Source organism: Triticum dicoccoides, chromosome 2B, assembly GCF_002162155.2.
Source record: "Triticum dicoccoides isolate Atlit2015 ecotype Zavitan chromosome 2B, WEW_v2.0, whole genome shotgun sequence".
Lineage (NCBI taxonomy): Eukaryota > Viridiplantae > Streptophyta > Magnoliopsida > Poales > Poaceae > Triticum > Triticum dicoccoides.
In genome coordinates, this window is record NC_041383.1 from 102,016,138 (window position 1) to 102,028,525 (window position 12,388).

Sequence of the window (12,388 nt, forward strand, 5' to 3'; positions counted from 1 at the left end):
AAAGCCATAAAAGAGACGGGGATTTAGATCCAATTCACACCATCTTCCCTCTGCGAGCCTTCATCAGAGTGCCTTCGACAGGGATCCATTCCACCATGGCCGGTCGGTGCAGATCCTCCTCTCGCCTCTCCAGCCCTCGGTCCAGAGATTGGGGGTGGTGTTCCGTCCCGCATAGCAAGTTAGTAGTGCTTCAGTCCAAGGGGCTTCTCCCCCCAGCATATATGGTCCCAGTTCAAGCCGGGATTGCTACTTATAGCGGTGGAGAGCAGGCGGAGAGCGTCCCCAATCCCTCTCAAGGAGAGTGGGTATGCCTAGTCCCTTATTTGATGAGAGGACTCGGATTTCCAATTCATCCGTTTCTCGGAGGGTTGCTGGAGCACTACGGCCTCCAGCTACACAACCTCACGCCCGCCTCCATTCTCCACATTGCAGGCTTCGTGGCCCTCTGCAAGCTGTTCTTGGGTGTTGAGGCCCATTTCGCGCTGTGGAAGAGGTTGTTTTGCCTCGTGCCTCGTTCTCAGGAGGCGTCTATTTATCAAGTGGGCGGAGCCGAACTATGGCGCATCGTCTGGACCGGATATCTATCCGGTACCCCAAAGAGGACGTCCGAGGACTGGTCCTCGGAGTGGTTCTATATAGATGACGTCCCCCTGCCGGACCCTGTATGGATCGGCCTCCCTGAGTTCGATAATGCTCCATTGAAGAAGCGCCTGAGTTGGCGCCAGCGGAACCCTTAGAGGGAAACTGACAGGGACATCCTTTACCTAATGAGCCGGATAAGGTTGTTGGCTCATTCCGGACTGACCATGATCAAGGTCATGGCCATATGCATTACGTGAGGGGTCCAACCGCTTCAATATAGAGGCCACCCCATGTGGGATTTCAACGGGGAGGATGACGCCACCCGGTGCGGTCATAAGGGCCCAGATTCGGCCACCACTTTAACGAGAATCTTATCCGCTTTGTACAAGGGAGAAGAAGAAGAATTCCTCCATGCCACCCCGGAGGGAGGATTCTCTATGTACAATCCACCAAGTTGGGTGAGCAAACACTTTCACTTGCCTAGCCGCTTTTGAAATTCCCGTAGTTGAGTACTTAGTCTAGCAATGTTAAACGCGGGAGCTGCGCCAGACTGTGAAGGAGATAAACAGCCCTCCTCCACAACCGAGGATCCGGAACGGTCCCTCGATCCGGACTCCGAAGAGGACCCGGACTTATGTGTGGAGTTAATCGATGGGGTGTTTCATCAATTGAGCAAGGACAACGCCTTAGTGGCCATTACGACCGACTATCCCGGACCACTTCCAGCCTCAGAGGTAACCGAGACCGAAGTCCCAGTATTCTCAAGGAGATCTATCCATGCTTTATCTTGCATGCCGTGAACTAATAGTGTTTCGTTTCGCAGGGTAAATCCTTGAGGCAGAAGGCTGAGCCCGCGGTGGGCAGCTAACAAGGGTCGTTGAAGCCAGCCGGGCCAAAAATAAGTGCGGACCAGATCGAGATTCCGGCGCAACGGTACGGCGTGCAAATTTAACGCCTAGGTTTTATGCCCTAGAGTCTTACTAACGCTCATGATTTTCTTAGAAAGAAGAGAGCCCGCCGGACTATATCCGCCGGCCAAGGTTCAAGGCCGGTCCGGAAGCGGAGACCGACAAGGGGCGCGCCTCGGGCATTCCTTCGACAGAGGACGCTGACGGGCTATCTGCCACCAATTCAGAGGTGGAGAGTGCCCTGAACCACAGGCGTCGCCGGACTATTCTTCGTGACGCATGTATTTCCCCAGAGGCGTTGGACGCCTTTAATACAGGAGATGCGTATCTCCGTGCCGCTCAAAATGGTCTAGCCAGAGCCACAGAGCAGTATGTAAAAGACATACATGTGAGTAAAATTGAAGGTTATATATGTCAGTAGCCCCCGAGACTTGATACAGTGAAGATAACTGTTTAAGGATCATGTGCTATGCAGTGTCTTACAAAGAAGAATACACAACTGTCCCAGGAGCTTGAAGAGTGCAAGGACCAACTCGAGGCCGCCCTGGCCACTTCACAAAATGCCAAGGGGACGCCCTCAGGTAATATATTCTTCAAAAGATAATTCTGTTGTGAAGTGCGGCAGGTGTGCAACCCTGACGATAATAGTGCAGATGGGGATGGAGTAAATCCGGACAAGCAACAACTCCTACGCCAACTAAAGGCTGGCGAGAGCATGCTGATGAGGGTGAGGCAAGAGAAGAACAAACTTCAAGACGCCAATACCCAGCTGGCCGAGGAACTAAAGGATGTTCGTATTCAGTTGTCTGCTTCCGTAAAGGAGAATCGGCGACTTTGACGCGGCATTTTTAGTAAGTGCTTGAACGAATCTTCGAAAAACAAATTCGGCGAGGAAGTCGATTGACAGAGCTATGTATGTAGGTCTGCTGACAGGTCATCCTGCGGAGGAAATGCCCGGTTCAACGGGAGACCTTCTTCCCGAGCTGTTGCAATAGCACGAACGAGTTCGGCAGGCAATGCAGAGCATCATTCAGGCTATGTGGCCATCCCTCTCCATGCCCGAAGGACTTGGGGAGCTTACAAAGAAGCTGGAGGGTGTGCGGCAGCGCTTCCGGTTGTGGAAGATATCGGCGTGCCGTCAAGGTGCCAGGGAGGCCTGGGCCATGGTGAAGACTCGGTACACGAAGGCTGACCCAAACCACATCGCCGAGGTCGGCCCTATGGGTCCTGATGGAAAGGAGATCCCTGTCAGCTTAGTATATGGCCAGGTAGAGCTGGCTGCAAAGTATTCCCAACAGGACTGTAAATTAGACCGCATGTTGGATGGAATCGAAGAAGAATATACCAAGTCGGATTGACTCTGTAATTTAAAATGACATGAAAAATGCCTTCTAGCCGGATTGTAGATCGTTTGTCATTGCGGACCTTTTCGCTTCGACCTCTGGACCCTATAGTCTGGAGTGTGTCCGAATACCCTCTCGATTATGTAAGAACCGGGGCATGCATGGACACAAGGCATAGGGGTCATAATTGCTTTAGCAGACAAGTGCCCAACTAGTTATGTTATATTACATGGTTAGTAAGAAACATCTTCCAGGGAGAATAGTTCCGTTAGGGGTTCCTTTCCTTGGGCGGCATGCCCTAAAGTGCATGTCCAAACTTCTAAAAAGAGCAGAAAAGCATCTGGGGGCAGATAAATAAACACGAAAGATCATCTTTTAATTCACCGACCGAATATTCTCTTAAGAACGCTAGCTTTTGGCTTCACCCAGTCTGAGGTACACATCCTGCTGACCCGGTAGTAAGAATCGCAGAGGTGCTCCCTTTACCACCTAGCCGAACGAACGGGAACATAGGGGTAAGCACAGGAGCCAGGCAACCCAGCTTGGCCAAAACTTAAGTCATATCGATGCATATAATGATGTATAAAAGGTTCATGTGGAAGTGTCACACATGTTTTGGGCATGAGGCCCGTTTTATATAAACTTCTGATAAAGAAGCCCCTAGGTATGATGAGCGCGGGTGGCGCGTCAGGTATGTGCGAACAATGCACCTGCAAGCCCTTAAGGGCTTGGGAGAAAAAAGGTAGGGAGAAGGAGCGAAATCCCGGACATCTAATGTGAAAAAATAAAAATAAAAATAAAAAGGGGACAGAGGAAGGAGACCAACACGGAGTCCGGCGCTAGGCGTAGAATCTTCGTAGGCGTGCTGCGTTCCATGGGTTCGGCTCGAGTCGGTTGTCCAATGTGTTTCGCAGACGGTACGCTCCACCAGTCAGTACTTGGTCGATTATGAAGGGACCATCCCATTTGGGCTTTAGTTTGTCCTTTTTCTTGTCCGGCAGGCGTAGAACTAGTTCGCCAACGTTATAAGTTTTGGCCCGTACTTCTCTGCTTTGATATCTTCGAGCCTGCTGTTGATAGAATGCTAAACGAGCTTTTGCCACGTCACGCTCCTCCTCCTATGCGTCCAAGCTGTCCTGTCGATCAAGCTCGGCTTCTCTTTCTTCGTACATGCACACTTGAGGTGAATCATGAATTATGTCGCATGGCAGTACTGCCTCTGCGCCGTATACCATAAAAAATGGTGTGAATCCGGTTGTGCGATTCGGCGTGGTCCGCAGCCCCCAGAGTACGGAGTCAAGCTCCTCTACCCAGTGCGTGTTAGATTCCTTGAGGGATCGCACTAGTCTGGGTTTGATGCCGCTCATAATGAGACCGTTGCCTCGCTCGACTTGACTGTTGGTTTGAGGGTGATAGACTGAAGCGTAGTCGAGCTTAGTGCCCATGTTTTTGCACCAGAGTTTAACTTCATCGGCCGTGAAGTTTGTGTCGTTGTCAGTTATGATGCTGTGGGGGACGCCGTAACGGTGTACGACCCCGGATATGAAGTCGATCACCGGTCCGCATTTGGCCGTCTTTACAGGCTTGGCCTCTATCCATTTGGTGAATTTTTCCACCATGACCAGTAGGTATTTTTGCTTGTGGGTTCCTCCTTTAAGGGGTCCAACCATGTCAAGCCCCCAGACCGCAAAAGGCCAGGTAATGGGTATAGTTTGTAGGGCGGTAGGCGGCATGTGGCTTTGGTTGGCGAATAACTGGCAACCAACACATCGCTACACTAAGTCCTGAGCGTCTGCCCGGGCCGTTGGCCAATAAAATCCAGTACGGAAGGCCTTGCTTACAAGGGCCCGGGCTGCGGCGTGGTGCCTACCGAGTCTGGCATGAATTTCAGCCAGAAGGTCTCGCCCTTCCTCTTTGGAGATACACCTTTGAAGGACTCCGGTTGTGCTTTTCTTATAAAGCTCTCCCTCGTGGACTTTCTAGGCTTTTGATCGCCGCACTATGCAGCGGGCCTCGTTTTGGTCCTCAGGAAGTTCCTGCCTAGTTAGGTAGGCTAGGAATGGTTTTGTCCACAGGGCAATGACTGCCATTATTGTGTGGGCTGACGGTGTTGTTTCGTTGGCGGAGCACCAACTGTGTCAGAGTGTTCGGTGAGGGGCAGTGTGGTTGTGTCCGGGCTATTGTTTCTGGACTCTCCCTCCCATGATACGGATGGCTTGAACAGCCTCTCTAGGAAGATGTTGGGAGGGACGGCATCGCGCTTGGCGCCAATGCGTGCCAACACGTCTGCTGCCTGGTTATTCTCACGGGCTATGTGATGAAATTCGAGTCCCTCAAACCAAGCTGACATTTTTAAGATGGCGTTGCAGTAAGATACCATTTTCGGATCCTTGGCGTCAAAGTCTCCATTTATTTGGGATATTGCGAGGTTTGAATCCCCGCAGACCTCTAGAAACTGAATGCCCATGGAGACTGCCATCCAGACACCATGTAAAAGGGCCTCGTATTCGGCTGGGTTGTTGGAATCCGTGTACATTAGCTGAAGTACGTATTGGACTATATCTCTGGTTGGGGATGTCAGAACGACGCCAGCCCCCAGGCTAGCCAACATTTTGGAGCCGTCGAAGTGCATGATCCTGTTGGAGGATGCGCCGTACTCTTTAGGGAGCTTGACTTCAGTCCATTCGGCGATGAAGTCGGCCAAAACCTGTGACTTAATGGCTCGCCTTGGCTTGTAAGTTATGTCGAACGGGAGGAGCTCGATGGCCCATTTGGCAATCCGGCCCGTTGCGTCGCGGTTGTTTATAATATCATTAAGAGGTACTTCGGATGCCACTGTTATTGAACACTCTTGAAAATAGTGTCGCAGCTTCCGGGATGCCATGAACACCGCGTATGCTATCTTTTGATAATGCGGGTACCGTGAGTTGCATGGAGTTAGGACAGTGGACACGTAGTAAACTGGTTTTTGGAGAGGGAACTTGTGTCCGTCCGTTTCTCGTTCGACGACGAGCACCGCGCTTACAACTTGATGGGTTGTCGCGATGTATAATAGCATTGGTTCGCCCGTGTTGGGCGCGGCCAGGACTGAATTTGTTGCCAGTATGGATTTTACTTCTTCGAGTCCGGCCGTGGCGGCATCCATCCACCCGAAGTGTTCGGTGCGCCAGAGGAGGCGATAGAGGGGTAATGCCTTTTCTTCTAAGCGGGAGATAAAGCAGCTTAGAGCCACCACGCATCTTGTCAATTTTTGTACTTGTTTGAGGTCTTTAGGGGTATCCAATTGTGACAGAGCTCGGATCTTGTCTGGGTTTGCTTCAATTCCTCTACCGGATACGATGAAGCCCAAGAGCTTTCCGGCTGGTACGCCGAAAACGCATTTTTCTAGGTTGAGCTTAATGTCATATGTTCGGAGATTGTCGAACGTGAGCCTCAAGTCGTCCACTAGAGTATCGACGTGTTTGGTTTTGACGACCACGTCATCTACGTACGCTTCAACTGTTTTGCCGATCTGGTTGGCCAGACATGTCTGAATCATGCGCTGATATGTTGCGCCGGCGTTTTTGAGCCCGAAGGGCATCGTGTTGAAGCAGAATGGGCCGTATGGGGTGATGAATGCTGCTGCAGCTTGGTCTGACTCTGCCATCTTGATTTGGTGGTAGCCAGAGAATGCATCGAGGAAACACAATGAGTCATGTCCTGCGGTGGCATCGATGATTTGATCAATTCGGGGGAGTGGGAAACGATCCTTTGGGCAGGCCTTATTTACGTATTTGAAATCGAGACATAGGCGCCAAGATTTGTCCTTCTTTGGTACCATCACCAGGTTTGCTAGCCAGTCCGGATGTTTTATATCTCTGATGAATCCGGCTTCCAGCTGTTTTGCTAGCTCCTCTCCCATGGCTTGTCTCTTGGGTTCGGAGAAACGCCGTAGAGTCTGCTTAACGGGCTTAAACCCTTTTAGGATGTTCAGGCTGTGCTCTGCCAGCCTGCGTGGGATTCCTGGCATGTCTGAAGGGTGCCAGGCGAAAATGTCCCAATTTTCTCGTAGGAATTCTCTGAGTGCGGCGTCTACATCGGGTTTTAGTTGTTCCCCGATGGAGGCCGTTTTTGTGGGGTCCGTTGGATGGACTTGGAATTTGACTATTTCGCCCGCTGGTTTGAAAGAGGTGGACTTGGATCTCTTATCTAGTATCACATCGTCCCTGTCCACCTTGGAGCGCAACGCAGTTAGTTCCTCGGCCGCTAGGGCTTTGGATAATGCCTCCAGGGCCAGTGCGGCTGTCTTGTTTTTGGCACGGAGCGCTGTGTCCAGGCATTTTGAGCTTCATGTACCCATAATGGGGTATGGCTTGAAAATTGTAAATGCTTCTCGCCCTAGCAGAGCATGGTATCCGCTGCTGAACAGGGCCACTTGGAACGTGACCTCCTCGGATCTGTAATTATCCGGCGTGCCGAACACCACATCCAGTGTGATTTTTCCTGAACAGCACCCTTCCCGGCTTGGTATTATTCATCTAAAGGTTGTGTTGCTTCGCTCAATGCGGCTCTAGTCTATTTCCAGTTTTCGCAGGGTTTCCTCGTAGATGAGGTTAAGTCCGCTGCCGCCGTCCATGAGTACCTTTGTAAGTCGGAAACTGTCTACTATCAGACCGAGGACCAATGCGGCTGGTGCTCGGGCTACTATCGGACAGACTTCGGTAAGGTTGCGGAGCGTTCGTTTCCTCGCATTGTTTGATGCGAAGGTCTCGAAGACCGTCGACACCGTACTGGCGTTTCTAAGGAGGTGTTCTTCGGGTTCTGGAGTTAGAAGCTCCTCGCCACTTCTGGCCACCTACCGGAGTATCCAACATGCTCTAAGGCTGTGAATTGGTGTGACTTCCCCTGAACTATGAATTTTACAGGGTCCATTGAGCCATCCCTCCAGTACGGTCCCATACCCTATAGAGGTTTTTGTTTTTTGATGTTTGGCTCAGATGCATGGCGATAAGGCGCCCTTTTGTTTCGGACTCGTGTTGTATTCAGGGCCGGATTGTCCCAGAATTTATCTTTGGTTTTCTGAACGCTTTCTATCGCACAGTACTTTCGTACTATGGATGTCATGTCGGTGAAGCGTGTAATTTCGCGGCGACTTATGGCGTTGAGGATTCCGATGTCCGTGCAGTTGTTACAGAAGAATGAAATTGTTTCTTTCTCACGGCAGTCCTTTATCCTGTTCATAAGCAGGAGGAATCTGGCCCAATAGTGGTGTACTGTTTCCCCGGGCTCTTGCCGTATTTGGGATAAATCCCTAATTGTTGGGTGGGCGGGTGGATTTAAATCCAGAACCTTGCCCGATATAAGATTCAGGGGCCAAGAAGTTTCCGAATTCGGAAGCTTGCTTTCTTGGACATTATTCAATGAATCAGGCTTGCTGCCTGACTTTAGGTTCAGGGCTTGGGCGACATCCTCCCCTCGACGGGTGTCCGTCTTGGAGGGGTTGGAAATCCGGACACATATGGTCGTTATGGTGGGCGAAGATTCGCCGCATTGTTCTTCCACCACATCAACGTGGTGGGTGACCTGGGAAGAGTCGATCTCTCTCTGATCGGGTTTAAGCCCAATTTGGCCATAATCTGTAGCGACTCCGAGGGCAGCAATGCGATCCAAGAGCTCGTTCAGGGAAGAGAGCTCCGTCGGATCTAACTGCTCGGCGAGCTCCGAGTTGATGTGGAGATTACTTTCGATGGCCCGAGAGGTCATCATCGGCGCGGCGGCCGAACAGGCGGTCATCAAAAAACTGCCTAGCCGGAGAGTTTGGCTGACATCCAAAGCTCCTTTAGCAACAGCGCCGTCTTTAAAGACGGGGTGCGGCATCCTTCCTGACATTGACGACACAGAGGAACTCTCAATGAAAGCACCAATGTCGGTGTCAAAACCGGCAGATCTCGGGTAGGGGGTCCTGAACTGTGCGTCTAGGCGGATGGTAACAGGAGACAAGGGACACGATGTTTTTACCCAGGTTCGGGCCCTCTCGATGGAGGTAAAACCCTACTCCTGCTTGATTAATATTAATGATATGGGTAGTACAAGAGTGGATCTACCACGAGATCAGAGAGGCTAAACCGTAGAGGCTAGCCTATGGTATGATTGTTGTTCGTCCTACGGATTAAAACTCTCCGGTTTATAAAGACACTAGAGAGCGCTAGGGTTACACAGAGTCGTTACAATGGGAGGAGATCTTCATATCGTGTCGCCAAGCTTGCCTTCCATGCCAAGGAAAGTCCCATCCGGACACGGGACGGGGTCTTCAATCTTGTATCTTGATAGTCCGGGAGTCCGGCCAAAGGTCATAGTCCGACCATCCGGACACCCCCTAATCTAGGACTCCCTCACCGACCATTGACGGCGGCCCTCCGAGTTGTGGTGCCCCCTCAGTGTCGGGCCACCGTTGGTAGACGCCAGCTGCTCGGCTTGGCACTACTAGAAGTATGTGGTCCATAACGCATGGTTGTCCACCGTCCAGCATGGTTTTTCGCCCGCGTACTCTGGCATGGCGGCCCGAATCGCCATGATCTCGGCGGGGAGTTCCTCGTAGGAGGGCGGCAGAGGCACGGGGACGCCGCCGGCGCTCAACTGCCATGCACCCGGTAAGCCACGACATCATCTATATAAATACAGTGCGGCCCGCGAAAAGGGTTCTACGCTTCCTAAAATAATCTTACATGGTAATCAGAGCATCTTCTTCCTAGAGATCGAAAGAGGATCACATCTAGCCCAGCGGGATACGTCTCCAACGTATCTATAATTTTTTATTGTTCCATGCTATTATATTATCAATTTCGGATGTTTAATATGCATTTATATGCTATTTTATATTATTTTTGGGACTAACCTATTAACCGAGAGCCCAGTGCGAGTTTCTGTTTTTTGCCTATTTTAGAGTTTCACAGAAAAGGAATACCAAACGGAGTCCAAAAGGAATGAACCTTTCGCGATGATCTTTCTTGGACCAGAAGCAAACCTGGAGACTTGGAGTTGAAATCGAAGACTCAACGAGGCAGCCACGAGGGTGGAGGACGCGCCCAGGAAGTAGGGTGCGCCCCTACCTCATGGATCTAGTTCCTTCGCCTATATATACTCTTATACCCCAAAAACATCACGGGAGCCACAAAAACACTTTTCCACCGCCGCAACCTCCTGTACCCGTGAGATCCCATCTAGGGGCCTTTTCCGGCTTCCTGTCGGAGGGCTTCTATATCAACACCATTACCCTTCCGATGAAGCGTGAGTAGTTTACCACAGACCTACGGGTCCATAATTAGTAGCTAGATGGCTTCCTCTCTCTCTTTGATTCTCAATACCATGTTCTCCTCAAAGTTCTTGGAGATCTATTCATTGGAATACTCTTTTGTGGTGTGTTTGCCGAGATCCGATGAATTGTGGATTTATGATCAGATTATCTATGAATATTATTTGAGTCTTCTCTGAATTCTTATATGCATGATTTGATATCTTTGCATGTCTCTTTGAATTATCGGTTTAGTTTGGACTACAATATTGGTTTTTCTTGCAATGGGAGAAGTGCTTAGCTTTGGGTGTCATTTCCCAGTGACAGTCGGGGCAGCAAGTCACGTATTATATTGTTGCCATTAAGGATAAAAAGATGGGGTTTTCATCATATTGCTTGAGTTAATTCCTCTACATCATGTCATCTTACTTAATGCATTACTCCGTTCTTTATGAACTTAATACTCTAGATGCATGCTGGATAGCGGTCGATGTGTGGAGTAATAGTAGTAGGTGCAGAATCGTTTCGCTACTTGACACAGGCGTCATGCCTATATTCATGATCATTGCCTTAGATATCGTCATAATTATGCGCTCTTCTATAAATTGCTTGACAGTAATTTGTCCATCCACCGTAATATTTGCTATCTTGAGAGAAGCCACTAGTGAAACCTATGGCCCCTGGGTCTCTTTTCCGTCATATAAGTTCTATTGTCCATCATACTAGTTTCCGATCTACTATTTTGTGATCTTTTACTTTCCGATCTATAAACCAAAAATACCAATAATATTTACACTACCATTTATATATCTCTATCAGATCTCACTTTTGCAATTAACCGTGAAGGGATTAACAACCCCTTTATCGCGTTGGGTGCAAGTTTGTTGATTGTTTGTGCATGTATTCGGTGACTTGTGTGTTGTCTCCTACTAGATTGATACCTTGGTTCTCAAACTGAGGGAAATACTTACTCTACTTTGCTGCATCACACTTTCCTCTTCAAGGGAAAAACCAACGCAAGCTCAAATGTTAGCAGGAAGAATTTCTGACGCCGTTGCCGTGGAGATCTACACCATGTCAAGCCATACCAAGTACCCATCATAAACTCTCATCTCTTGCATTACATTATTCATCATTTGCCTCTCGTTTTCCTCTCCCCCACCTCTAAAACGACTGTCGAAAAGATTTGCCTTTTCTTCACCTTCCTTCCGTTCGATCTTTTATTTGCTTGTGTTACCATGTGCCTTATTTTTGCTTACATCTTCACTTGCTAAAAAGTTTATGGATACTCATCCACTTGCTGATCTTTTTAACAGATCCAATTATGATGAACCAATTACTAGTGATTTGAGTGCACTAGATTATCTTTATGAGGTTTTCCTTGAAATCTGTGAATTTGAAAATTATGATGAAGTGCTTTATGAAGTGATTCCCGATAGATCTTTGAATGAAAATCATGATTGCAATGATGTTATTATAAATTCTATTAGTGTCAATTGTGCTAATAATATGCAAAACCCTAAGCTTGGGGATGCTAGTTTTGCTATGTCCTCTACTTATTGCAATGATCATGGTTGGGGTGATGATGTTTCTTATGATCTTGACAACTTATTTAAGCCCCATGATAAATATGAGATTGATAATAATGTTTAAAATAATATTTAAAATGGGTTTCGAGAGGTCATGACTTTAGTTAATGTTAATCCAACTATTTTGGAAGAGTGTCAACTTCGCATGCATCTGGATCGTGTTGAGAATATGTTACTTGAAAGTTATTTTATTGAATTTGCTTGTGATCGTACATGTAATTATTATGAGAAAGTAAAATATTGTTGTCGAAATGTTCATGTTGCTAAATTACCTCTCTTCATGTTGAAATTGCTATCTCTCTTTCTTCTTCCTTGCATATGCTAGTTTTTGCTTGCCTTGATAATTTGTTTTCTTATAAAATGCCTATGCATAGGAAGTATGTTAGACTTAGATGTCTTTGTCACGTGTTTTATGATGCTCTCATTTGCTTCAATTCTTGTCTTTCATGTGAGCATCATTCAAATCTCTATGCCAAGCTAAGGGCGTTAAAAAATAGTGCTTGTTGGAACGCAACCCAATTTTATTTTTGTTCTTTGATTTTTGTTCCTGTTTAGTAATAAATAATTCATCTAGCCTTTGGTTAGATGTGGTTTCGTGTTTTAATTAGTGTTTGTGCCAACTTAAACCTTTAGTATAACTTACGGTGATAGTGGTGTTGATCATGCTAAAAAATAGAAACTTTTGCACCCAGTAAA